General features: G+C 40.0%; 1 protein-coding gene and 1 pseudogene across 2 annotated transcripts in view; both read left to right on the top strand.

The window, feature by feature from the left end:
• The window catches only part of PRKG1 (protein kinase cGMP-dependent 1), a 1,361,110-nt gene that overhangs the window by 512,587 nt on the left and 821,118 nt on the right, over positions 1-27,405 (top strand). The gene's annotated exons all lie outside the window — the stretch shown is intronic.
• Positions 5,053-12,803, top strand: LOC110199942 (lupus La protein pseudogene; annotated as a pseudogene).

The raw sequence follows: 27,405 nt of genomic DNA on the forward strand, positions 1-27,405 counted from the left end.
CCCTTAAATCCCCAGGAAGCTTAGGGAATCTGGATTTCAGTGCTGCTACTACCCAGACAAGATGACAGGAGTTCAACTCTTGAAAGACTGAGAAGCCAGTAGATAAATATTGACTATAGTATGAAGCTGGTAGATGATTGACATCAGAAAACAACTATGGTTTTGGTCAACCAGTGATCCCCAGAACAGGTGTGTGCTTGGTTTATCAGTTGTGACATTTCAAGACGTGTTGAAGGACAACAGTCAGACACAGCATCAGGCTTCCGGCATCTTTCTTGAAAGGCTAATTTTTATCTCTGGGGTTTTTGTGTATAGCTTTTACTGCTTTCAAAGGATGGTGTTTTTTTTTTTTTTTAGACATGAACAGGTTGAACAGAACACAACCGGCCATCAGGCAAATCTAATTATTTTTAAAAATAATGTTTTAGACTCAAATTCCACCTGTAGATTTTGCCTAAAACAAGCCCAGGAAGCTCAGAATGCCTTATATAAGATTCTTTTTGTTCCTTCAATAGCTATGAGACTGGTTGTAACTGTTTTTCTTCAGTATTTTTACTCTCCTTCTTGAAAAAGTATGATCAAACTTTATTTTCCTCATGATATAATAAGCAGCTAATGTTGATCTTATACTAGGAGTAAGGCTAGTCTTGCAGGCACAATCTTAGCCTGGGATCATAGGATGAAGAGTTAGTAATGACCTCAGTATGTAAACTATAGAATGCCAGAACTGGAAGGGTCACTGGGACACAGATCATAGAATCTTAGAGTTCAGATGGGTCTTAAAACATGCCAGAGCTGGGAGGAAACTTGGAAGGAAGGGAATTGGAAAGAACAGGAAGGAAGGAAAGAAGGAAGGAAGGAAGGAAGGAAGGAAGGAAGGAAGGAAGGAAGGAAGGAAGGAAGGAAGGAAGGAAGGAAGGAAGGAAGAAAGGGATGAAGGAAGGAAGGAAGGGAGGAAGGAAGGAAGTAAAGAAGGAAAGAATAGAGGAAGGAAGGTACAAAGGGCGAAAGAGAGGGAAAGAAGGGCATCTGTTAAGTGTTGACTACATGCTGAGAACTATGCTAAATGCAAGGGATACATATACAAAATCAAGACTATCCCTACCCTCAAAGAGGTTACATTCAAATAAGGAGAGATAATATGTATAGGGAAAGTGTGTGCATATGTTTGTGTATGTGTGTATATGTGTGCATGTTTGTGTGGAAGGAGACTCATGTTGTCATCTGGAAAGGAGGAGGGCTGCTAGAAAGGATATTAAAGATTATTCTCTCTGTTGCCTTCACTTTATGAAAGAGGAACAGAGGTTCAGAGAAGGGAATGGGACTTGCCTAAGGTCACAAAAGCAAACAATTGCAGAATCAGGATTTAAACCTGGGGCATTGGAATTCTATGTTCTTTCTTCACATCATGCTGACTGCCTTGAGAATTCACAGCCTGGCTTTTTATTATATTTTGGTCTTCTAAGTTCTGGGAGCTGTTATCATCTTTCAGTTCTATTTAATATTGCCAAGGCCTATTTTCACTTTCTAAACTGACCTCCCTGTTGACACGAAGCCAGTGGAATGCCATGTTGTTATCACATTATGGGATCAGCTTGGAGCACATGCTAAAGACTGTGATTTACTGAAAATTGTGAATCTGGACTATGAAATTACATCTTCCCTAGAAAGTAGTACAGGGACCCAAAAGGAAACACACGGAGACTTGGAGAAAGCCAGATGAATGACATCTGTGCATCAGGGACTGAATAACTCCAGGGAGCTGAGATCTGCTTTGTAGCTTCTATCCAAGGCTAATTATCCAACACTAATAGACCCAAGTACATTGTTCTAAGATAAGGCTTCTTAACCTGGGGTCCACAAACTTAAAAAAATCGATAAATGAATTTCAATGTAATTAGCACCCTTTGTAACCCTATTGTTTTGATTTTATATATTTAAAATAGTATTCTGAGAAGGGGCCCATAGACTTCACCATGACACTCATATAGACATAACTATACACAGCCTATGACATATACATGCACATGCATACCTATGACACAATATATGAAAACACACATGCATATCCATGACACACATACATGGAACACAGTCATACCTATAGCACACATACATGCACACATGAATGTACACATGTTAAGAATCCCTGGTTTGTTAAAGAGCATGATATTAAAAAGCAAGCCGACAATTAAAAAAAAAATCTCTAAATTTTTGTTTTTGAATACTTAACTTCAGCCTACATGAAGCACTGAGATTTTCATCTGGTTTTAAAAATGTTTTGTAATCCCTTCATTTGGATCATCTAATTCCCAGCTACCCAGGCATTTTACAGATGAAGAAAACGAAGTCGATCCCTGGAGTGACTTTCTCAAGGCTTGCATCAGAACGGTTATGAAAGGGTCACAGATTTTGAGCTAGAAGAGACATTAGAGTCCTCTCATTGTACAGATGAAGCAATTGAGATCGAGAGAGAGGTAACTTGCTCAAAGACCCCATCGCAGCCTTCCAAAGCCACTGTCCTTTCTCCTGGGCCTGCCACATTTAACAACAGCAGCAGCAGTAGTGATATTAGTGATTGACATTAATATAGCCCAGTAATGTTGGTAAAGTGCTTTACATTAGAGCTATTAAACCCAAATAGAAATGGCCACAAAACCTGCAGAAAAATGCCTCCAGGCCACATATTGAGGTAGGAAACCACATATTAACATTCCCTATGTTCCATTGTATTTAAAAACAAATGTTTAGTATTTCCCAGGGACGTTTTAATATTTCAAGCAGCACCTAGGAATGTGGCTGCCTCAGCAAGCTCCTGCACTGACAGCTCTGCTTTACAGCGGTTGTCTCATTTCAGTCTAGTAGTGACCCATCAAGGTATTATTGTCATCTCCATTTTATATATGGGGAAGCTAAGGTTGTGGAGATGCAATGACTTGCCCATGGTCATTCAGCTAACAGATGCAGGACATCGCTTTTGAACCCAGGTCTTTCTGACTCCAGGTTTCACTTCTCATTTCTGGGATTTGAATCCAAGTCATTGACTGTTGCCCCATCCTTTAAGTGTGTGGGGATACCTTCTCTGAGCCACTTTGCTTTCTGTAGATGTGAAGCATTTCCCTGTTTCCTGCTATTGTGTGCCCTGGCACAGCATCTTCAATCACTTTCTTCCCATCTCCCGATTCCTTTGGCTTGGGAGCTGTCTTCCATGTTTCTTTCCTGATAGTTCTGCTTCAAGTGGGAGGAGAATGTAGAGAGAGTTGACTGGGCTCTTTATGAAGACCAGGGTCCCAGAAGTGCCAGAGAGTCATGAAAGGTATATTTCTGTCATGTTATTCAAGGAGCAAGTTTGCTGGAAGCAGGTTGAGCCAAGTTCCCACGGGAAAGTATGGGACTTGAAAAATATTCAGCGGTTGAGAGTTGTATCACTGATGCCCCTAATGTTTATCACAAAATTAAATAATGTTAAATATAAAAACCTTACACTTGAGTTCAACAAGCCATTTCAAAAGTACAGGATGGAGGAGGCATGGTTAGATAGCAGTTCATCTGAAAAAGATCAGGGGTGTCAGTGGACCTCAGGCTCAATAAGTTAATAACAGGCAGCATTCATTTGGTTTAGCAAAGTTTGAAAAGGCTTTTATATACATTATCTTGATTGATTCTTACAACAAAATCCCAAGGCAAATAGTACAGGTTTTATCAGTCCCATTTTACAGATGAGAAATTGAGCCTCAGAGAAGTTAGCTGAATTGCCCATGGTCACAGATAACAAATATCACTGACAGAAACCTAACCCAGCCTTCAAGTCTCCACACCTAGCTCTTTATCTACTATACCACACTGACCCCTTCGGTGAACAGTGTCTTACTTAAAAATGAAAGCATTCATTAAGCACTCATTATGTGCAAAGCAGTGTACTAGGGACACCCATCAGAAATGAAGAATGCATCCTTCCCCTTAAGGAGCTGATAATCTACTGGATAAGATGGGCCAGAGCTGTATGTGACCTTAGTGGCCAGGATGAGGCTGCTGGCTTGCCTTGCTGTCCTGTGCTCTGGGCAGGGTGATACCCAGAATGTCGGGTTCAGTTCTAGGGGGTCTCATTTTAAGAACAGCAAGAACAAGCTGGAAAGCGCCCAGAGGAGGGCACCAAGGATGCTGCTGGGCCTTGGGATCGTACCGCGGAAGGATCGCTTGGAGGAAATGGGCTTGTGTCGCTTGAAGTCCTGGCCGGTCTGCTTTGCTCCCTCTTGCTACTGAATTACTCTCCTCCATCTGGACCTTGTTGTTAACTTAGTTCTGTTTCTGTGGTTATCTATTGGCCTGCCCCGAGTTTACCTGTGCAACTTCCCCGTCACTACCGTACATAGGAGTCGGGATCTGAATCTGGAGTTCCTTTGAATGCCCCTGTGCTTGGTCAACTTCCATGACTTTACTTCAAACTACTGCCCGAGATTTGGGAAAGCCTGTCCTTTCCTTCCCTCAGACTCTCAATAAGGAGTGACTTGTCTCTAGGGGACACAATCCCTCCCTACTTGTATTTCACGATACTATCTTAAAGACTCACGTGCTCTGGGCCTGTTAGAAGTTGCTTTCCTTCTCACCCAGCCTATGTTTCTCTTTGGAGTGATCCCCTAAAACAGATCCAGACTTTTGACAGGCATGTCATCTCCTTTATCTCCATCATGTAGGCAATAAACCTAGTCTCTTTAACAGGTCTTGCCTGCCCTGCCCACTCTCTTCTCTGTCCACCAGGGGTCATGAGCCATGTCCACTTTGTACCTTTGTTACTCATAGGAGGGGGAATCAATCCTGCGATGGACATTTTGCCACTGAAATGCCACAAAACAATTGATAGGCACATCTATATTGAACTATGTTGTTCTCCAATGATTCAGCAAGGGTTCTGATAGAAATGCAGAATCAGAAGGTGTGCCCTTTGTGCTCATTTGTTTATAAAATAACATGGATAGCCAGACTCATGAAAATCAGCAGCCTTCCATGGATAAGACAGACAAGTGAAAGTCAAAAGATTCAAATGGCAAAATCATGGTGTTAATCAGGACAGAAAAGCGAGCTACAGAAGTAGCTGAAAGGGGTATGGAAAGAAGTAGGGAAGGGGAAAGGGGAAGAGAAGGAAATCGGCATTTATATATAGCACCTACCACATGGCAGGCACTGTGCAACAATGTTTTACAAATATTGTCTCATTTGACCCTCACAACAGCCCTGTGGAGTAGGTGCTATTATCATCATCCTCATTTTACAGATGAGGAAACTGAGGCAAACAGAAATTAAATAACTTGCCCAGGGGCTGGATTTGAACTCAGAAATTCCTGATTCCAGGGCCAGCACTCTATCTACTGTGCCACCAGCTGCCTTGGAGAATTTATTTGCAAATGTATTTTTAATGATAGCAACGACTTCATCATAGTTGACTGTTTACTATAAGTAGAGCAATATTTATGATGAAATTGAAGGGAATGGATAAAAAAGAAGCAAGGCTTAGACCTCTTAATTCAATCAATCGATCAAACAAACAAATAAGTTGGTATTGGAGAATTTCCCTGTAACTTCATTATAATGTGTGAACAAGCCCTTAGTTAATTGAAAGTAAAATAGGAACCATCCTGCATTTGGCTGAGAAGATCCAATCACGCATCATGTGATATAGAGATATATAGAAACATACCAGGTGAGTTTGGAAGTGAATCATCATTTAGTCAGTGGACCAAGCTGGTGGTGAAGGGCTTCAGTTTCAGAGGGTATCACTCAAGCTGAGGGTGGGGGTGGAGGAAAAGAGAGTTTCCAAAATGGAGGAAGGGAAGGGAATAGGAATGCATTTAGCCCCTGCTCTGTGAAAAGCACCGTGCTAAGTGCTTTATAGTGACTGTTTCACTGTAGTCTCACAACAGCCCTTTTAAGTAGGTGCTATTATTATCCCCATTTTACAGTTGAGGAAACTGAAGCAAACAGAAGTTGAGTGACTTGGCCAGGGTCACACAGTGTCTGAGACTGGAATTGAACTTCAGTCTTCCTGACTCCAGGTCCACTGCTCTGAACATTGCACTACCACGTTCATCCTGAGGCAATCACCAGAGAAGCAGTGGCTGATGGTGGCCTCTGCTTTAGAAGGCAGCAAGACACACTGAGGATAAACTAGAAACACCCAACTTTGGGGACCGTGATCCGGTAGGGAATAGAAAACTGTCAGAGAGGAACCCTATAAGAGCATTGAGCCTTGGGCCATCAGAGAGCTACCTCTCCGGGGGAAATCATGAGGAAAGGGTGATACCCAGGAGCAGCAATAAGGGCCTCTTTTGTCAGCTGTGAGTTTTCTACATATGTGCCTCCCTATCAGCGCTTTTTAACTTGGATAGCTATTTTTCTAGGGGACATGTATGCAGGGGGAGAGTATACTCCTGGTTGGGGAGGACGCTTTCTTAACTCATATTCTCAATACACCTTCTCGAGAAATGCTTTTCTTGAAAGCCAATTACATCTGATTGAACAGTTGTCAATGGGAAACATACCAGTGGGGGATTATGAGTAATAGTACTTATCCACTAAGACCCTCAGGATTACCCTTAGAACTCTAACAAGAGAAGTAGAGCCTTTATGGGAATGCAACCTGCCAGTTGTACGGCTGGTTGGAGTGGAGGGTACAGAGGAGGGGCTATACAACAATAAGAGAAGAATGGTGCCACTTATCCTTTGGTGAACATAGTAACACAAAAATGTCAAGTCACATGAAGTCAATGTGCATTTATTAAGCACATATTATTTTCTAGTCACTTCTCATTTCCAGGCGTATAAAGAAACTGAAAAACAGTTCATGTTTTCAAGGAGCTCACTTTTTAATAAGGGAGACAACATACAAAGACTTGTAAACACATGTGGCAAAGGAAGGAAGGAAGAAGCAATGAGAAACAGAGAAAATACAGAGTGAGGCCTTGAGTGTTATGGTTAGGTGATGTTTAGTCATTTCAGTTGCATCTGACTCTTCATAACCCACTTGGGGTTTTCTTGGCAAAAATGCTGGAGTTGTTTGCCATTTCCTTCTCCGGCTCATTTTACAGATGAGAAAACTATAGCGAACGAGTTAGTGATTTGCCCAGGGTCACACAGCTGGTAAATGTCTGAGGCCAGATTTGAACTCAGGAGGATGAAGTCTTCCTGCCTCCAGGTCTGGTTTTCTATCCACTGCGCCACCTAGATGCCCCTGATTAGGTGAGTAGAGCTTTAATAGTTGATTTACTTAATTAAATTGAATAGACTTCATTATTACTGGCACTTCTTGATTAGAACCCTCCCAGTTCACTGTATCTTTACTTAGAATTTAGTTGAGTATGGAGGAGCTCATTAGTTAGATACTTCCATTATCTCCTATTTTTATTTCTTAGAAATGATAGGTCAGGGCAGCTAGGTGGTGCAGTGGATAGAGTGCCGGCCCTGGATTCAGGAGGACCTCAATTAAAATCCGGCCTCAGACACGTAACACTTACTGGGCAAGTCACTTGACATCATTGCCTAACCAAAAAAAAAAAAAAAAGAAATGATAGGTCTTTTGGCACACACCACTAATTAATGAAAGGAACCCTTTGTCACAATTTACAGACTCAATATTAAAAGCCCTGTTAAATATTTTTGACTTCATCTTTAGAGATTTGCTGCACTTTATTGCAGATTGGATTTACCTTGATTATGATTTTCCATACGCTAAGAACGCCCTCACCTTAACCTCTCTCCTAGTGAAATTCCTAAGACCTCCTCTAAGAGTCAGTATGATCTCTTTAATACACACATCATTTTGTGCCATGGTTCCCTGTGAATATGCCTTAATCTTCTAGTAAATCGTAAACTCCAGGAGGGCAGAGCCCATTTATACTTAATCTTTGAATGTCCCCCTTGTGTACCACAGGACTTTGGAACTAGTGAGCTTTTCCTATGTATTTGATGGAGGAAATGTCTTGAAGTATGGCAATATACTCTTGATTGAAGTATGGATCACACACACTAAAAATGACCACACAACCTGTCCTCGTTTAAGGAGAGCTTGAGAAAATGTTGATTATTCCTTCATAAAGATTAAGATAAACAGATGGCAACACTTTTGAATGCCGAGAGTGAAAGGGAAGACAGAAACATATTCTTTGAAGAAATAAGAAAAGGCGCAAAGGTGGCAAAGCATTACTCTCTCCATGACCCAGGTGATCTGGGCATTTTAAGTTGTTATTCCCTAAAAAATTGAAAGGAATTTTTTTTGAAGGCAATGGGGGTTAAAGTGACTTGCCCAGGGTAACACAGCTAATAGGTGGATCTGAGGTGAGATTTGAACTCAGGTCCTCCTGACTTCAGGTCCAGTGCTCTATCCACTATGCCACCTAGCTGCCCAAAACGACTCTTTATAATAGAGCCATAACCTTGTCCTGGCCAAAGAGCCACTAAGTGTCAGTGGTAGTATTTGACCACTCACATCTTCCTCTCACTGAGTCTAGAACTCCTTTCTTTATGCCCCATTGCCCTTCTATGGGACACTGATCTCACATATATGGGGGTTGTGGATTGTAGCATCAGATTCAGTTATACATGTGGAGAATTTAGACCTTTGAGGCTTCCTTTCAAGGCTTCGACTCCATAGTTTTGTGGATATTTCTGTTGGCTGATAAAATTAATGTTTCTTAAATAAATGTTTGATAAATCATTTTACATCAAGTGTGATCTTTGTAAAGCACTTAGCACGGTACCTGCCACACGGTAGTAGATGCTTAATAAATGTCCTTTCTTCCATATGATCTCCATTTCCCAATATATTACTCTTCCTTCTCCCATAACAAAGAATAATAAAAGGAGAAAGGGGGAGGGATAATTTAACAAAGTGAACCAGCATTTCCAAGAAATCTGCCATTACATGCTGCATTCCTCATCCACAGTCTCAAACATCTGGGGGGAGGGACTTCTCCTTTGTCATAAACCTTTAAAGGTTGCTTCCATTTACAGATTTCTCAGTGCAACCTGTTTCAGTGTCCCTCTACTGTCTAAAGCTTTTGGAAAATTTATGTTTCAGTTTAACTGGCTTATAGGGATAGGGACCGAACCATCTCTCTCTTTTGTGTAGAGAACTCCCAGGTGAGGAAATTTCTCCACTAATGCAGTTTAGCAACTTGTTTGCAACTTAACTGTCTTAAAGGAAGTTGCCCAACTTACCTGTCTTAAAGAGAGTTGCCCAGGGTTCCAAGCCAGCTTGTCAAAGGCAGGACTTGACCACCCTTCTTCCTGTCTTCTGACTTCAAAGTCAACTCTCTATTTACTCCCCCAGCCTGGTTATCATTTTCTGGCTTATTAAAACAGCAGCAGCAGTCACAATGATGAGAAAACACACAACAGAATAGCAACAACCAAAACTTATTTGGAGACCAAGAGGAACATGTGTCTGTGGCCTGACCTTACTACCATTGAATTATTTGAAGTCCACATTTTCAATGCCTTTCCTCTTCGTTGGCATGTTTGGCTGTATTAGAAAATGTCTTGCCAAGCACATTTATTGAACAAGTTTTTTCACTTGACCCATGAAAATGAAGGAGCAGTGGCTGTAAAATAATTACCCCCAAAGTATGTTGTTTTCATCTCATGCCTCAGGAAATATTGTTGATGCATGAAATGATAAGGCCAGTGGGTCTGATAAATGAGATGATTGAACTTTGCTAATGATATAAAACTCTTTACTTTGAGGAGGGCTTGACATGCTGGAAAATATGCCCAGCACAGTTCTGAGGCAGACTGGACCTCCTGGTGATCACTATTTTATAGCATTTAGGAAACTGCTGAATGGATGTCTTGTCTGATGGGATCCAGAGAGTCTTCTTCACAGGCTCAGGCAAGAATAAATGTTGGTATTAACTGAAACCTAACAGCATTTTTCTTAAAATGGGAAATTTACAGAGCAATGAATACACAGCTGATGAAGCTGGAGTATGGTAAATGTATTTTTTTAATTTTTACATTTTATTTATGTATTTATTTATTAGCTTTAGCATTCACTTTTATAAGATTTTGAGTTCTAAATTTCTCCTTCTCCTTCCCTTTCTTCTTCATCAAGATGGCATGCAATCTGATATAGACTATACATATACAATCATATTAAACATATTTCCACATTAGTCATGTTATGAAAGAAGAATCGGAACAAAAGGGGAAAACCACAAGAAAGAAAAGAAAAACAATAACAACAGAAAAAGAGAAAATAGTATGCTTTGATCTGCATTCAGATCGCATAGTTCTTTCTCTGGATGTGGATAGCATTTTCCATCATGAGTCTTTTGGAATAGTCTTAGGTCCTTGCATTGCTGAGAAGAGCTAAGTCTATCCTAGTTGACCATTGCACAATGAGGCTGTTACTGTGAACAATGTTCTTCTGGTTCTGCTTACTTCACTCAGCATCAGTCCATACAAGTCTTTCCAGGTTTTTCTGACATTTGCCTGCTCATCATTTCTTATAGCATGATAGTATTCCATTACATTCATATACCACAACCTGTTTAGTCATTCCCCAACTGATGGCATCCCCTCAATTTCCATTTTTTGGCCACCATAAAAAGAGCTGCTATGAATATTTCTGTACATGTGACTCCTTTTCTATGGTAAACATTTTCACACAGATGAAGGTGTTTGTCTAGAGCCTCTAACAGGTTAGCTTTAAAGGTCATAAAAAGTATTTTCCTAATTCACAGAATCACAGTATTTCAGAGATGCTGAAGAGGCTTCAGTACTCATCTACGAGTAGTAGCAGTACTAGTACCTGATAAAGATTCCTCCTTATAACTTATCCAGCAAGGGATCATTCTATCTTTGCTTGAAGACTCCAAATGTAGAGGGGAGGTAGGAATTATTTCATTATGTAAAGCTGAAACCTGACTCTTCATGACTTTGAATCTTTGCTAGTAGGTCTGTCCCCTGAGGCCATAGAGAGGGGAAAATAATAAAAAATCAAATCATCTCTTCTAATCTCTCTTTGTGAAAGGTAAGACTCATTAGTGGGCCTTGGGCTTTACACATACTATGCTGAAATGTGCTGGAAGTGGTAGTGGCCTGTCTCCCTCACCCCAGAGATGAATAACTATCTCATATTTAAGGGGACAGGAAATGATGTGGAGACCTAAAGGGGCTCTTCAGTTGGGTGCACAAATGCATAATTTTCATCTCTGCAGGGGATTGTAATTACAGAGTCAACATGGCTTAGTAGAGAGCTTGACTTTCAACTTGGAGGGACCTAGATTCGGTTCTTATCTCTTCTCCTTCCTACGGGCCTGGGAAACACCCATAGTTCTGTCTGTTCTATTTTCATTTGTAATTTGGGAATGATTGTACCATATACCTCCTATGGTTGTTGTAAGGATCAAATAATATAATGTACATGAAATGCTTTGTAAATATTAAAGAGCTATATAAATGTTAGTTCTTGGTCTTACCTGTTCTTGTCTTTTTTTAATGGGTGACAGTGGTGTGAACCAGCAGCCAGAGGACTGGTCTTGGAGTCAAAATGACCCAAGTTGAAAACTGGGACTGATAGAAGGGAGAGCTGAAGACTTGATGCAATTGTCCATTGCTCCCTCTCTGATGTCTCTGAGTCTCTCAAAATCAGGCACCCATTAAGTTGGCTCTGTTGAGCTGTGATGAGCCTTCTTTGTGAGGCCTTCATTGTGGTGACAGTGAAAAAATGACTGATCTGGAGTCCAAAATTTGCCAACAGATTGAGTGCTATTTTGGTGACTTTAACTTTCTGAGACAAATTTTTAAAGAAACAGATCTAAATGGATGACAGCTGGGTACCTTTGGAGGTAATGACCAAACGCAAAAGATTAAGCAAACTAACAAAAGACTTTGCCATTATAAGAAGTGCTCTAAAGAAATCAGAGGCAGAACTCATGGAAGTTAGTGAGGATAAAACTGAAATCAGATCTCCCAACAACCCCCTCCCTGAAGTAACAGATGAGTATAAAAAGGAAGTAAAAAAAACAAAACAGATCCATCTATGGTAAGGTTTTCCAACAGATGCAACCCTTGATGACATAAAAGAATGGTTAGTAGGTTAAGGTCAAGTCCAAAATATTCAAATGAGAACATTAGTAAAGCATTTAAGGGATCAATATTTGCTGTGTTTGGTAGGGTTGAATCTGCCAAGAAGTTTATAGAAACCTCTGGACAAAAATACAAAGATACAGAGCTGCTGATGCTGTTTAAGGAAGATTACTTTGCAAAGAAGAATGGAGAAAGGAAGTAAAATAAAGTAGAAACCAAAGCAAAAGCTAAATGAGAGCAAGAAGCAAAACAGAAGCAAGCAGGAGATGCTGAATTGAAATCCCTGGATGAAATGATTGGATGGAGCCGTGCTGAAATTTTTTGTGATTTAGATGATCAAACCTGTGGAGAAGATCTTCACACACTTTTCTCTAATCACGGAGAAAGAAAGGGGATAGATTTCATCAGAGGAGTAAAAAAGGGAATAATCCTATTTAAAGAAAGGCAGAAGAAGCACTAGGCAGAGCCAATGAAGCAAATCCTGGAAACTTAGAATTAAGCAATAAAGATGTAACATGGAGAGTGTAAGGAGAGATGGAGAAAGAAGCTTTGAAAAAAATCATTAAACACCAACAGGAATTCCTAAATAAGCTGAAGGCAAAAGGTCACACATTTTAAGGAAAAAGAAGAGGAGGTGCTAGAGCTGTCCAGGGTGGACCCAATAAAGACAAAATACAATTCCAGGGCAAGAAAACAATTTCTGATAGGGATGAAGAACAGGAAAATGGGGGATCCCTTAAAAGGACCTGAGAAGAGCCTGCACCAAACAACTGAAAACAGAACATGGAGCAGGAGACGAGGAGCTTGATAAAAACATTTTTATTCCTTTTAAATCAGTTTCAAGCTGTTTCAGATTTGAGGGTCTTTAAAAAGAAAACCAAATTAAATCCACTTCAATGTCCACCTATAATAGAAGGAAAGACTATTTTTGTTTAACTTGTTTTTGTCGTCCAGGTGTCCTTACTCAATCTGGATGGTTTTTTTTTTTAATATGTATAGTTTTGTTCATTATATTAAACATTGACATGTAAGACATTGATCTGAACATCACAAGAAAGGTTCTTTCAGTGAAGCCTGGCTCTGTAATGTTGGAAATACCAACAAATAAAATGTATACTATATAAAGGCAAAAAAAAAATACAATCTACAGTATGCCAAGCTCTGTGCTAGGTACTGGCCATACAAAGACAAAAATGAAGCAGACCCTTCCCTTGAGGTGCCTACCTTCTAAAGGGGGGGGTGGAGGAAAGAAGAAGGTATGAATAATACTTTTTCAAATAGGCACATACAAAAGTAATTTGAGTCTGTGTTAATGTCAATATTGCCATTTTAATCATAATAACAATTGTGAAACAGCATGCTACAGTGGATTGAAAGCTGGACTTAGAGTCAGGATGACTTGCATTCCTGTCCCACCTCTGACATACACTGGCTTGAGTGACTCTGGGTATGACATAAGTGTATGTTGATTGCATTGATAGAGGAAGCTTCTTACTGGGTGTCCCCTACAGAGATGAAATCACAGCTCCGGTCTCACAACAACAGTAATGTCACATTAATATCATATTTTAAGGCTTACACATTGTTTTACTTACATCATCATAACCCTCAGAAACCCTTATGTAACCACAACTGGTCTGTAGGATCGGTGCTATTGTCTGAATTTTGACAGAGGAGAAGAAAAGAGAGGTTAAGTGATTTGCCTAAGATTACACAACTAGCACGTGGTGGCTTGAACACTGGTCTGCCCAATGCCACGTATAACATTCTGTCTGACAGACTGCCTTGTATTTGGGAGACTAAAACCAAATCTTAAAAACAGAGCGTGCTTATTCATCTGCAATAAATGCTCTTTCTACCTGATCTTGTAAGTAATTAGCTTGCCTTGTAGCTGAGGGTGACAGAAGTTAAATACAATATAAGAAGTCTTAGCCAAACAAGAAGATTTTATTACGAATAACTGGCAGGGCGTGGACAAATCCCTCAGTAAGAGAAACTTGATTAGAAATGTTTAAGGGGCTGCCTGCGGGTCCTGAGCAGCTGCTTCCCAAACTCTCCAGGAGTTTATGCAGAGAGTTAACAGAAATGTCAATAATTCGGGTCCTGATTAGGGTTGTTCTTAAGTTCATTTAACAAATAATTGTGCATTAAGGTATTAAATGGCTACTGCGTTTACACGTTGTATATTGCCCAACAGACTGTGCTGAAAAGGCTCAAAGAATATCATGTGTGTAAATCACTTTGAAATGTAAATGTCATTTCTTTTTTTTTGGGTATGAGGAGGATAATAGATATTGGCAAAGAGGTAGAGGGAGCAAGGCCCGAATGAATGAATGAATGAATTAAAGTATTTATTAAATGCTCATTATGTGTTAAGCCCTATGCTTGAGTTCTGGGAATACAAATACAAAAGAAAGGCTTGTCTCTGACAGGTAGTGAGGGAGTCCTTATCCAGGAGCAACGGCAACATTGCTTTGGCTAAAACCTTAGAAGAGGTAAAATAGAGGTGTATGGGGCGGGGTTTGGGGGGATGAGGTGGTGAAGACCATGACAGGATGCGCTTTCAGAAGGTGAAGGGAGAGAGCTGCATGGGGTGCTATGCTTGATCTGACAGTTTAATCTGGGGTCAGGGCTACTTGTGTTTACATTGAATAGTGCATCAGTTGAAACACCCAGGCAGAATTCCAAAATTAAATGGATGAACTACTGGAGGGGTTAGGTTTTCTGGTGTTGAGAAATGGGACATTATACACAGAGACACACAGACAGGTATATAGACATACATATTTTATATATGTAATGTAAGTTTCTTGTAAGAAGGGATTGTTTCTTTGTATTTGTATCCCTAGGTCCAACATATCGTGGGTTCTTACTAAATCATTCTTGATTAATCGATGTGAGTGGAATTGGAGTCTTAGACTTGGGTTCCAAACTTGGCCCTTCTATTCACTACTTTTATGTCTCTAGAAATTCACTTCTTTTCCCTGGCTCTCACCCTCAGTTTCCTCATCTGTAAAATGAAGGTCTATAGTAGGTTATCACTTAGCTCCCTTCCAGTTTCAAATGTATGATCCTTTAATTCAAAGCATGGAGTGATGGGGGTAAAAGATTTTGAAAGGAAAAATAAAGTTCTCTCAGATGCTTTGAGAGGGATCTTTTTTTTTTTAACATATAAATAAATATACCACAGTCAGTCAACCAGTAGGAGGTTTTTGTTTTCTAACAACAGAAGGGGAGGGTCTTTCCTCCTCTCCCTCTGCAGGGACTGGAAGTGTTGGGATATTTGACTGCTTGTTCAAGAAAAGAGAAGGTAGCACTTTCATTGTCAATGTGCTACATTGTAGCAACTCAGGAACAAAGAGGATTCTATTGTTAGCTGTGATTCACACCTGTTAATAAGGGACTGCCGGAACAGCTGCTTCTTTCTGCCTTGCCCTTTCTAGATTTCTAGAGTTTCAGGGGAAAAAGGACGTTTCTATTCTTACATCTCTGGATTGGCATTCCTAGATAACAGGCCATTGGAGTCACTCCTGTAAGTTCGTCTGGAGTCAGTAAAATCCAATTCAATAGGTCTTTATGTGCAGGGCTGGGGGGCTGAGGGTACAGCGCCATCAAAAGCAAGACAAACCCTGCCTTCAAGACATTTACAGTCAATGGGGAGGAAGGCCAGTTGGTTGCTTTCCTTGACTTTTTTTTTTAACAGCTTCAGAGAAGTCATCCCTATCAAGAAAAGAAAAATTTAGCTGGTCCTAGGAGGGGAGGGTAAGAAGCATTTAAATGCCTACTATGTGTCAGGCTGTGCTAAACACTTCACAATTACTGGCTCAGTTGATCTTCACAACAACCCGGTGAGGTAGATGCTATTATTATCCCCATTTATATATGAGGATAGTGAGGCACAAAACGATTGAGTGACTTGCCCAGGGTTGCAAAGCAAATATGTGCCTCAGATCAGATTTGAACTCAAGCCTTCCAGACTCCAGACCCAGCCTCTAATCACAGTGACCATGTGACATGAGCAAGCCCTCTATGCTCAGTGTTCCTGGAACTTCTTTACAAACATCTGTCACCCAGCTCCATGGTAAAGAGGATCTAGTGTGAAAGACTTAGCACCTCTGATCAAGGCAATGAGCCAAGATAATTCCAAAGGACCCAAGACGGAGAACGCCCGTCCTCCTCCAGAGAGGGGACATCAACTCTGAGTGCAAATTGAAGCCGACTTTGTTACGCTTCATTTGTTTTTCTTGCTTTTTTGTTTTTGTTCTGCAACATGGCTAATATGGAAATATGTTTTGTATGACTTCATATGTAAAATGGATATCATGCTTGTCTTCTCAATGGATGGGGGGCAGGGAGGGAGAGAATTTGAAACGACTTTTTGAAAGTATGTTAAAAATAAAATAGTTTTAAAAAGATCTCAGTTACTGAGGAGTTGCTGATTTGCATGGATAAAGGGAGTTTCTCATCATGACTAGTTCCTACACTGATAGGATGCCAGGTCAGCTAATAGCCTAGTACGTAAGAAAATGTCTGAATGTGCCAAAAACTCATTTGCTTAGCTGTATCAGGGATTTTTCCCACTTCTGATACCTACCAGCTGTGTGGCTTTGGACAAGTTATTTAACTTCTCTGTTCCCCAGCTAAAACGGTAGTACCTACCTCACAGTGTGGTCATGAGACTCAGCTGAAGTAATGCATATCAAAATGTACTTTGCAGAACTTAAAGCCCTATATACCTAGCAGGCAATGGTATTAGTACTATGAGAGACACTCGGCATAGGGAAGAGCCAGCCTCAAAACTAATAGATCAATCAATCATCATTTATTAAGCACCTACTATGTGCCAGGCACTGTGGGTTCAGATGTGACCTCTGACACGTACTGACTCTGTGACTGCGGCCAGGTCACCTCACCAATCAGTACTCTAGGCATCCCTTGAAGGATTACAAATTGCAGAGAAAGTGCTGATGTGCATGGTTAGAGGGAGTTTACTCATTTTTGTGGAAGAAAATTCTTTACTTTGTTTTAGGCTCAACCCTTTCTAAAATGTTGTTATAAATAAGTTTAGATTATTCTAATTTAAAGAGAGATTGTGTGTGTCTGTGCACATGCATGCATACACGCACGAGAGAGAGAGAGAGAGAGAGAGAGAGAGAGGGAGAGGGAGAGGGAGAGGGAGAGAGAGAGATGCTGTGATTGCCTCTCATCCAATCCTTTTCGAAGTTTCAATTATGGCCTTCCAGGAGGGTAGACAGAAAGCCACAATGAGATAAAATATACTTACCATGCTCAAGGGAAAGTCAGGCTAACTTTTTGCTTCATCAAACAGAACAAGAGTCACTAAATTTTTTTACATATTCTTGGAGAACCATTTTCCCCAAACCATTTAACTCCATTTTGATCACTGTCTTTAAGGATTCAACCTTCCAGCTGGCCCAAGGTGAACTAAGAAATTCCTCCATGAACTGAAGTCATCCAAGCCGCTTTCCTTCTCTCAGGTAGAATACTATACTGAGCCAAAGAAGGTGGGTCACTCAAGGGCCCCTCACTCTTGTCTGGTCACTGCCCAAATGACTTCTAGCAGCTGTCCTGTCCTGAATTGCTTGCTTTGGAAAGTAGGGAGCAGAACATTGTGCCAGAATTGATGTGTTAAGAGTCATAAGGATTCTCTTTCAGATAAGTCCACAGGCTACATCCAAGGGTCATTTCAGAATGCTTTGTTATTATTTCTAAAATACTAAGCAGGGAACAGGCAAGACTTTAATTTACTTTCACACTTAGGGAATTCCCTATACCTCTAAAATCACATCTCTAGACACTATCCTCCTCCTTCTTATCATCATCATCATTGCTATGATTTTAGTTATGACATTAATTCCTTCAGAATTATCAGTGGTTGTGTCTAAAAGATCCCTCAGAATTGAGGGCAGTCTCAGGGGTGAAGTGTCTTCTGGAACAAAAAGAAACAATTATAATCTAGGACTGAGGTTTTCCTCTGATGTAGCTAGATGGATAGAACATTAGTCTTGGCGTTAGGAAGACCTGAGTTTGAATTCAGCCTCTGACACTTGCTAACTGTGTCACCCTGGACAAATCACTTATCCTCTCTCAGCCTTGGTCTCCTCATCTGTAAAATGTGGATAATAATAACCTAGCTGTCACGATTGTTGTGAGGATCAGATAACATCAGTAAATTACTTTTCTAACTTTAAAGCACTACATTAAAAAACAAAACAAAACAAAAACAAAAAGTTATTCTACAACTATAGGGCCAGAGAGCAGACCAGAGTTTTATGTTTGCAAGCAGGTGCTGATGAAAGAGATAATTAGTCAGTGCCTGGCACATAGTAGATGCTTAATAAATGTTTATTGATTGGCTTCTGTTGAGTGAACCTAGAACTCTATTCTGTTTTGGGAAGATGCTTTGACCTCATTTGTTATTTACAATAAATTAGCTTGAAACTGAAATGCATACTAATACAGAAAAAGATTCCCTCCTCCGAAATTTAAAAACAAAAAGTCTCTCCCTCTTAACCCTTCTTGTACTTATTACTCTTCTGTTGCAAATATTGAGGTCAGATTGCTTTTGCGGTCCTTCGGAATGCTGTTCTTCATTGGGAAACTCTCTTTAACCCCAGTTAAGTTGGAGTTCACTCTCAAGGCTAAGCTCTCTTTTCCATATTAGCTGTAGAATAGGTTAAGTAAGTGCTTGCTAGATGCCAAGAGGTGACAATTGGTCTCGTGGGTTTTAAAGGGGCAGAGACCTTGGATTTCACATTTTCTTGCAAAATGGTCAAGCCAGGGATAAGCTCTCAAGTCGCTATAAGGTCCAAGGTAAAACGCATGCACGCGCACACACATGGATGTGCAGTATAGAATGCGCACAATTCTTATGGATAAGAATCAGTTCACAAATGTGTATGTCACCTTGAGACCCAGACTTGATGATTGCTGTCTTCTCTTTCTTTCCATCATTTATGAGGTTTGCTGTGATGATGACTTTGAGATGGGAAATTGAATTGGGCTTTGCAGCTGGGGCTTCCTAGAGCCCCAACTTAATGATTCGTTTCAACTAGCAAAAGACACTTGTTGTGCCAAGAAAAGCTTACGGGGAGAGGGACCCCTGTGCCCCCTGTACTGTGAGAAGAAGGTTCTCAAAGTTTTACTTACTTTATCTCTGTTAGTCCATTCAGAATTATCCATCCAGTGGTCACAACTGGCTAAGGCTTGAACTAAAATAGAAGGGAGCATGGTGAGGGAAGAAAAAACAGTAGATTTTGAAGCAGAAGACCTAAGTTCAAATTCTAACTTTGAAACTTGGAAATTTCCTTTGAGCTTAGGGAAAGTGCCTGTCCCTCTCCTGCCTTCAGTTTCATTATGTTGAAAATGAAAAAGAAAAAAAAAAGAGTGGTTGATACTGAAGACATGTTGACATTTTCCTGCAAAATGATTCTCCCAGAGTCCTTCTATCTCCAGAATTTTTCCCCCTTATTTTTTAAATTCAACTTTATTTTTTAATTAACAAACACTTATTTTCTTCCAGGGAGATTCTCCCCCCAACACTGGAAAAGTAATTAACAAAATCCTTGGAACATATATGCGTAGTCAAGCAAAAACTCCCACATTAGCAATATCCACATTTTAAAAAAATAATCCTTTAACTATATTTGAAGATTCATGAAAAGATTTCCAAATTTAGAAAATAACATTCTAGGGGCAGGTAGGGGTCCAGTGGATAGAGCACTAGCCCTAGAGTCAGGAGGACCTGAGTTCAAATCTGGCCTCAGACATTTATTAGCTATGTGACCTTGGACAACTCACTTAATCCCAATTACCTCAAAAAAAAAAAGAAAGAAAAAGGAAACAAAAGGAAACAAAAAAGAAAATAATGGTCTATGGGAGTAGGGGCAGAATACTGTCCCATTGCTATATGTCAGAAGGATGGGAGTTTCCTGATGGCTCTGGATGCTTAAAGAACCTCTTTTTCCTAGGCCTCTTACTATTGGATTGTAACATCATAATGAGGATGGAGGAGGAAATAAAACCAGTTTCCTGGGAGTAGTCACAGGCATATTTAAACATATTGGAATAATAATTGGACTCATCTCAGTGCCTCACATTTGGGAATTCGAGCTACATGCATAAGCACCAACATCTAATGTTCTCCGTCTCATTCATCAAATTACCCAAGATTATGGGATGTTAATAGTGGCCATACATGTGTGTGTGTGTGATATGAGTAGACTACACAGCGGTCAACTGAATCATCAGTTGAACCATCAGGAGCCTCTTCAATCTATTCATTTGATTTCTGCCCAGTCAGATGTGAAGGCACCTGGTCTCTGGAGATAACAAGTGACTTGGCCCTCTAAGTAGACAGAGATTAAAAGTAGAGATGGGAACAGTTGGGTGGCACAGTGGATAGAGTACCAGGCTGGGAGTCTGGAAGACCTATGTTCAAATCTAGCCTCATGCACTTACTTGTGATCCTGGGCAAGTCACTTAACCCTGTTTGCCTCAGTTTCCTCATTTGTAAAATGAGCTGGAGAAGGAAATGGCAAACCATTCCAGTATCTTTGCCAAGAAAAGCCAAAAAGAGTCATGAAGAATCAGACACAACTGTAAATGACTAAACAAATGTAGAGACAGAGATGAAGTATCATGGCATAATGGAAAGAGAGGAATGGGCTTGGACTTAGGTTCAAATTCAGACTGTGGCACTTGCTACCTATGTGATTTTGCATAAATCACTTCCGCCTTTCGAGTCTTTAGTTTCCTCATCGTTAGAACGAGGGGGCTTAATATGATGGATCTGATGGAAGGCCAAGATCTGGACAGGACTTCAACTACAATCCCTTCTAGCTCTGATAGTCACTGAACTCTGTAATAGAGCAAAAAGCCATCCCCATCTGGAATCAGGCTGCTCCCAGCTGTGCTCTCTATTGTCTGCCAGTTGGCAAGTTCAACTTTAAAGTGAGGAATAATTCCCAAAGTGTACTTAACAATTACTTGGTCATTATAATCCTTTAAGTAGATGTCTGAGTTGCAATCATCACTGTATAGGTCTTTAAAAGCTTTTGAAAACACTCTAAATCAATAGAACAGTAGAGAGACTTTTATTTTTTAATAAGAAAAAAGTTATATTCACACTGGAAGTGTGAAAAACTCATTACATTTCATGAATTAGATTTCTTTTCTGAATATAATTGGAATGGAAATATTTTATTTGCCTGAGGACAGCATGGGAACCCAGCAAGGCAATTGGCTTTGACAACTATATTTACTCCAGGCTGCTCTTTGTGCTGGTCTTCTCTTTGGAGGCAAAATGTAATCAGGCCTTGATGTGCTTAACTGGAATTCTAATCTTTGAATCTTCCACAAGATATTGGCATGAAAGAGCCCTGGCTGGCTGCAAGAATATATGAAATCGCTCCTGTTTGTTCCGAGCAGATCCACTGGTGAGAAGGACTAGAAACAAGAAATGAAGTAGGGTTGGACTCCACCTTGACAATGATGCTTTCCAGCTCTCTATCTCATGATCCTTCCACTCTGGGTAACAGTGGGAAAACAAAACAAAATTAAAAAAAAACACCTCAACAATTCAAGGGGCCTTTACACAGAAGTGTGAAGGTGGGACTTGCCTTTTTTGTGGTGGTTTCTACCTCTTTTCTACAAAAGTTCATCTACCTTAAGAACTTTTGTCTCTAGGACATGGGTATAACAATAAGCACAATAACAACAAAAACAACAAGAATAATAATAATAGCAATTTAAAGTTTGTAAAGTACTTACCAAATATTTTCTTACCGCAACCCTGTGGAATAGCTGTTATTATTATCATCACCATTTTGAAAATGAGGAAAATGGAGTTAAAGGATTTGCCCAGGGTCACGCTGCTGCTAATGAATGCATGAGGAAGAATTCAAGCTCAGCCTTTCCTGACTGCAAGACCAACATGACATCTACTGAACCAATGGGAAAATAGTCTTCTTTTGGACTTCTGGTTTGTGTGGAATGGATTTGCTTTTTCATGGCAGCAAGAACAAAAGACATGCCAAGGAAGGGCTAAGAAATCATTCCAGTGGTTCATTAGAGACATAGGAAATAGAGTTTGTACATTCTGACCCAAATGAGATCATCAGTGTCAAAGTCTTTTTGGGGAAAGGCGGTGAGGCGCTCTGTAATGAGACAAAATATTGGTGTTATTATTAAGGCTGTTCAAGTGGATTTTCCATCTGCTTGGAGGTTTGCTCCACATGACAGAAATTCCTTTGGAAGAGCTCTCAGTTACAATTCAATTCATCCATACATTAAAAAAAATCCCTTTTTTGATATACCTCATAATTGGTCATCCAGTCTTGACTTGAAACCCTCCAGTAAAAAGGATACAACTGGAGCCCAAGATAGTCCATTCTTTTTTTGGAATGTTCTAATAGGGATCCCCTCGCCCCATCTCTCTATATCATATCTAATTTGGTGTGTCCTTTTAATAACCCTCTATAACTCAGCAAAGGATCTTTTGAAAGTTGATTTAGCCAAAAATTATAAGAAAGCATCCCCTTTTAGCCAATCTGGTAGTGAGTCTTCCTAAACTAAATTCAACCCGTCTTGAGCCATAGAAGTATATTCCATTTTCGGGCTGATTTTGGAAAATCTTCCTGCCTCAGAAGGAATGGCCAAAGCTTGAATTCTACTGGCCCAGCCTTTAAGAACTGAAGGTCACCTCTATGTCTCAGTGTAATTGCAGAAGACTTTCACGGAGGCCTATTTCATGGAACTATTAATACTGACATGGGAAGGATGAAATGCTTCTTGAATGAAAGCTTTGTGGTGGCAGAGGATTGTTCCCACAGAATTTCAGAATTTGGGGGATGGAAGAGATCTCAGTTTAGCCCAAAGACAAAATGAAGTCCCAGTACAATAAACATGGCAAGCAGCCACCCAGCCTCTTTAATGAAAATCTCTGAGCAAGGGGAAATCACTCACTTCTTGAGGCAGCTCATGACATGTTGGACAGCTCCGCTTTTAAGAAATTTCCCTTCCTGTCATCAAGTCTTGATCCACTAGTACTGTGCTCAGTAGGTACACACCTGGTGCTTAATAAATGGTTGTCGTTTGACTGATGGATGAATGCATAAAACAAACAAACAAACAAACAAACAAACAAAAAACCAGTCCATTGCCAATACTATGCATTATGGTGTTGTGGGAAAACTTGCGAATCTGGAGTCCCTTCTTGGGTTCATACACATCAGATTTTTCACCTGGGTCTTCCCAAGTCAAATGTGAAAGCCAATATCTATGTCATGTCACTTCAACTAGCTAAGACTAGTAACAAGTAGTTATTAAGTTATTAGTGCAAAAACAGTTCCTGCCCTCAAGAAGCTTACTTTCTAATGGGTAGGAAACAGGTACTAGGATAAACTTTCCTAATAGCTGCCTTATTCACGCTGCACCCACCCAGGTTATTAGTCCAGTGGATTGTATTTTCAAGTTAGAGTTAAAAAGGCAGAAGCCATGATTTAATTGAGAGATCATTGAACTGGGAGGTAGGGGCCTGAGTTGAAAGCTAGGCTGTGGTACAACTGGGGGACTTAGAAAAGCTGCTTCACCCCAGGTGCCTCAGTTTCGTCACCTATAAAATGTCAGACAAGATAACTTTTAAGATCCCTTTTGTTCCAAGTCTCTCTCTGTCTGTATTCTTTGTTTGAGAAAAGAAAAGTCTTTACAGATACTAGAATGACAGTCAAATGCTGATATATCAGTTCAGCCCTTCCTGTTCTTTCCTTTAATTTCTTTAGCTCCGGATTGGCGAACAGCCACTTTGTAGTTCAGTGTATTGGGAATTAGCGAGAAGTGGAAATGGAATGATTTGCAGGAGTGTGAAGAAACAAGCTGTACATCTGAGTGCTCAGGAAAACACAGTGACTAATTTCATTTTCCTGTAGAGAGATTGCTTGGCCAAAATGCTTTAGAAGTGATTTCCCCAATGAAGAAGAGTAGGGAATTCATTTAAAAATTGTATACAATGAAGCTCACAATAAGATGATGTTAACAATGAGGAGGAGGAGGAGGAGGAGGAGGATGAAGATGAGGTCTTCAGAAGAAGATCAGTGATATAGTGATGAGTTACCTTATTGAGAAGGTTTCTATCAGAATGCTTTAAATCTGACTTATATTTACTCTCCCACAGATTATTATTTATGATCCCCATAATGTTTCTCTGAGGAAGGCAGGACAAATGTGAGGAGATTGAAGGTCAGAAAGTTTAGAGGATGTCTAAGTAATACACTTTGATCTATATGGGTTTGGAATCAGAAAGACCTTGGTTTAAACCCCACTTGAGATACCAACTATGTGACCCTGGGCAAGTCACTTACTATCTCTATGCTCCAGTTTCCTCATCTACGGAATAAGAAGGCTGGACTAGATGTCCCCACTCTAAAGCTATGATACTTTCATACTAATTGTGGCCATCATTCGTTTTTCTCTTGCCCTTTGGGTTCCTAGTCACTTTGTTGTTGTCATTGTTGTTTTTATTGTTGTTTTCCTGAGACCAAAATGATCCATGATTTGCAGCCATTTTTCATCACTGAAAGAATTAAGGAGTAGAGTTTCCTTGGAAATTTGGGACTATTTAAAGGACTTGACACTTAACTAAATGGATCTGAGACTAATTTCTTTTCCTTCTTCTTGCCTCTGGGCCTAGCTGACTTTCAGTATGCATCATCTTTTGAAGAAATGCACGTTGGAGGGCTGCTCATGCAGATACGTGTCATAGGGTGATCAATATACATTGATCATGGTCTTTGTTTTTCCAGGACAGATGTTTAGATAGCTTTTTCTCTTTACTGTGAATTTCACTTCTTAAGCTTTACAGTGTTTTGGGATGTGATGTAGTAAGTAAAGGTGCATTTGAGAATGTGAGCATTTGGAAACTTTTCCATAAGAAGGAAGCCATCTTTTATAGGGACTTTATACCTGGGTTCTTGTGCCAACTTTGCCACTAACCAACTGCCCGTATGAACATGTGAAAGTCCCTCTTTTAGGCCTTCTGATTCCTGAGCTATAAAATAAGTCCTTAGATAAAATGACACGTAGGAGGTCTTTGAGCTCTGTTATGACTATCCTCATGACTTTGGGCGCGCAATATGATTTCTCTGGGCCGGAGTTTCCTCACCTGTAAAATGACGGCATTGGACTAGCTGGGCTTAGAGGTCCCTTCCACTTGAAGATTTTGGTCACGTTGTCCACCTAAATGCTAATATTGAAGCCATTGGGGTGGCTGCAATATGATTTAACTGGCATGAACCCAAAGATCAAAAAGACCACTGGACTGAAACAAATTTTATTTCTAATATCTGAGGCCCAATGCCACCACTTAGAAATGAAAGGTTCTTCTTTCTTCTGATCAGTGAAATGGCCCCTGGGGTGAAGAAAGAAGGAGAAAAGTGTGAATCCTAGTGAAAATATTATATTTAATTAAATTCAGTAAAACTTTTAGTACTATGTATGTGTAGAGCTAGGTGCTGGAAGGAAAATGGGGTCATAGCCTCAGACATGGAAGTAAAGGTCAACTCCCTCATTTTCCAGATGAGGATTCTGAGGGCAAGACAATTAAGTGGTTTACCTAGGCTCACGCAGCTATGAAGTGTTTGAGGTAGCATTCACATTAAAGTTTCCTTGATGTTAAACCCAGCACTGTATACTGCCTAGCCACCCTTTATAAACTATGAAATGAAGAGGTTTTCCACATTGAATTCATTTGTCAATACTAATAAGCTATATTTCTAAAGTCCTATTTTATATCAAAGAGTTTTCACATTAATAAGAGTAATGCTTATCTTAGTTAATTCAGATTTACAAAGTACTTTTGTTAAAATCAACCCTGTGACATGGAAGAATTACTATCCCATTTTTCAGACCAGGAAATTGTAGTTCTAAATCTAAATTGTCTCTTAAGGGAGAGAAACAAACGAACACACAAACAAACAAACAAAGGAGGCCAGGTTCCTGGTCCAAAGGGGATTTTCAGGGATGGAATGATCTTCCTTCATACCCTGATTCCATTAACTGGAAAGATAACAAATCTGTATTCACTTTATATTGCCCAAAATCCATCTTTCAGGTGTCCCTGAATTAGTTCATTCAAACCTTTCACTCGCCAGTGATTAGCTAAAGAAGGGAGGGTCTGGGGAATAATCAACAATGGATAGAAGAGGAGTAAACCTTTAAGATGCTTAAATATATTAATCCACTTGAAGGTCCTTCTCCAAAGCAGCTTGAGTGATGTGATATGATTCCCATCCCAGAAGTAATTTGGGGGCAACATTAAAATCTAGCTAATTATTTTATGCTACAATAAACCTGATTGTCATAGGCACCAATGCTAGATGGCAAGCCAGGGAGATGAAAGACTCTTTAGATCTTTTAATTACCAGGGAAATGGCTATGGGAACTCCCCTCATTCAGATTATGAAACAGTCCTGGTGCCATTAGGGTGATCATTTCTCCAAGAATTCTCTGTCTTATAAAGGGCAAACTGTTTCATTATTTAGAGCTCTGTCTAGAAGGAAAGCCTCTTGGTCCCTGATGATGCTTCTATGCCACCCCCCAACTCACTAACCTCCCCAAGCCTCCAATCCCTTTTGGAAAAGTCCTTTGGAACTTTGGTGTGAAAGAGGAAAATTCTTCAAATTATTTTGATACCCCAACTCCCAAATGTTGTAGAAGTCTTTTACCTTGTTCATGAGCAGCATCATGGAGAACTGGTTAGAGTATTGGGCTTGGAGCCAGGAATGCCTGGCTTCAAATCTTGCCTCAGAAACTTAGTGTGAAATCCTAGGGTAGTTACTTAATTTTGCTAACCTCACAAGGTTGACATGAGGATCAAAGAAACTCCTATGAAGTGTTTTGCAAACTTTAAAGCATACTATAAATACAAACTGTTATTATTGTCTAAAAAAGACATTTTATTTAATAATAATAGCATTTATATAGTGCCTGCTGTGTGCTAGACGCTGTGCTAAGTGGTTTACAAACATTATCTCTTTTGAGGTAGGTGCTATTATTATCCCCATTTTACAGCTGAGGGAACTGAGGCAAATGAACTGAGGTGATTTGCTCAGGGTCATATAGCTAGTAAATGTCTGAAATCAGATTTGAACTCAAATCTTCCTGATTCTAGGCCAAGCACTCTACCCATTGATATTTTATCTCTACTACCCAAAACAGCAAAGCAAATGAAAAGGTGATATTGCTATTTTGGGGATGTTTCCAAAAAAATTATTTATTTTTAAATCACTTTTAGTGAAGAGCGAACCC

This window comes from Phascolarctos cinereus, unplaced genomic scaffold (assembly GCF_003287225.1).
Source record: "Phascolarctos cinereus isolate Bilbo 61053 unplaced genomic scaffold, phaCin_HiC Scaffold_3;HRSCAF=262, whole genome shotgun sequence".
NCBI lineage: Eukaryota > Metazoa > Chordata > Mammalia > Diprotodontia > Phascolarctidae > Phascolarctos > Phascolarctos cinereus.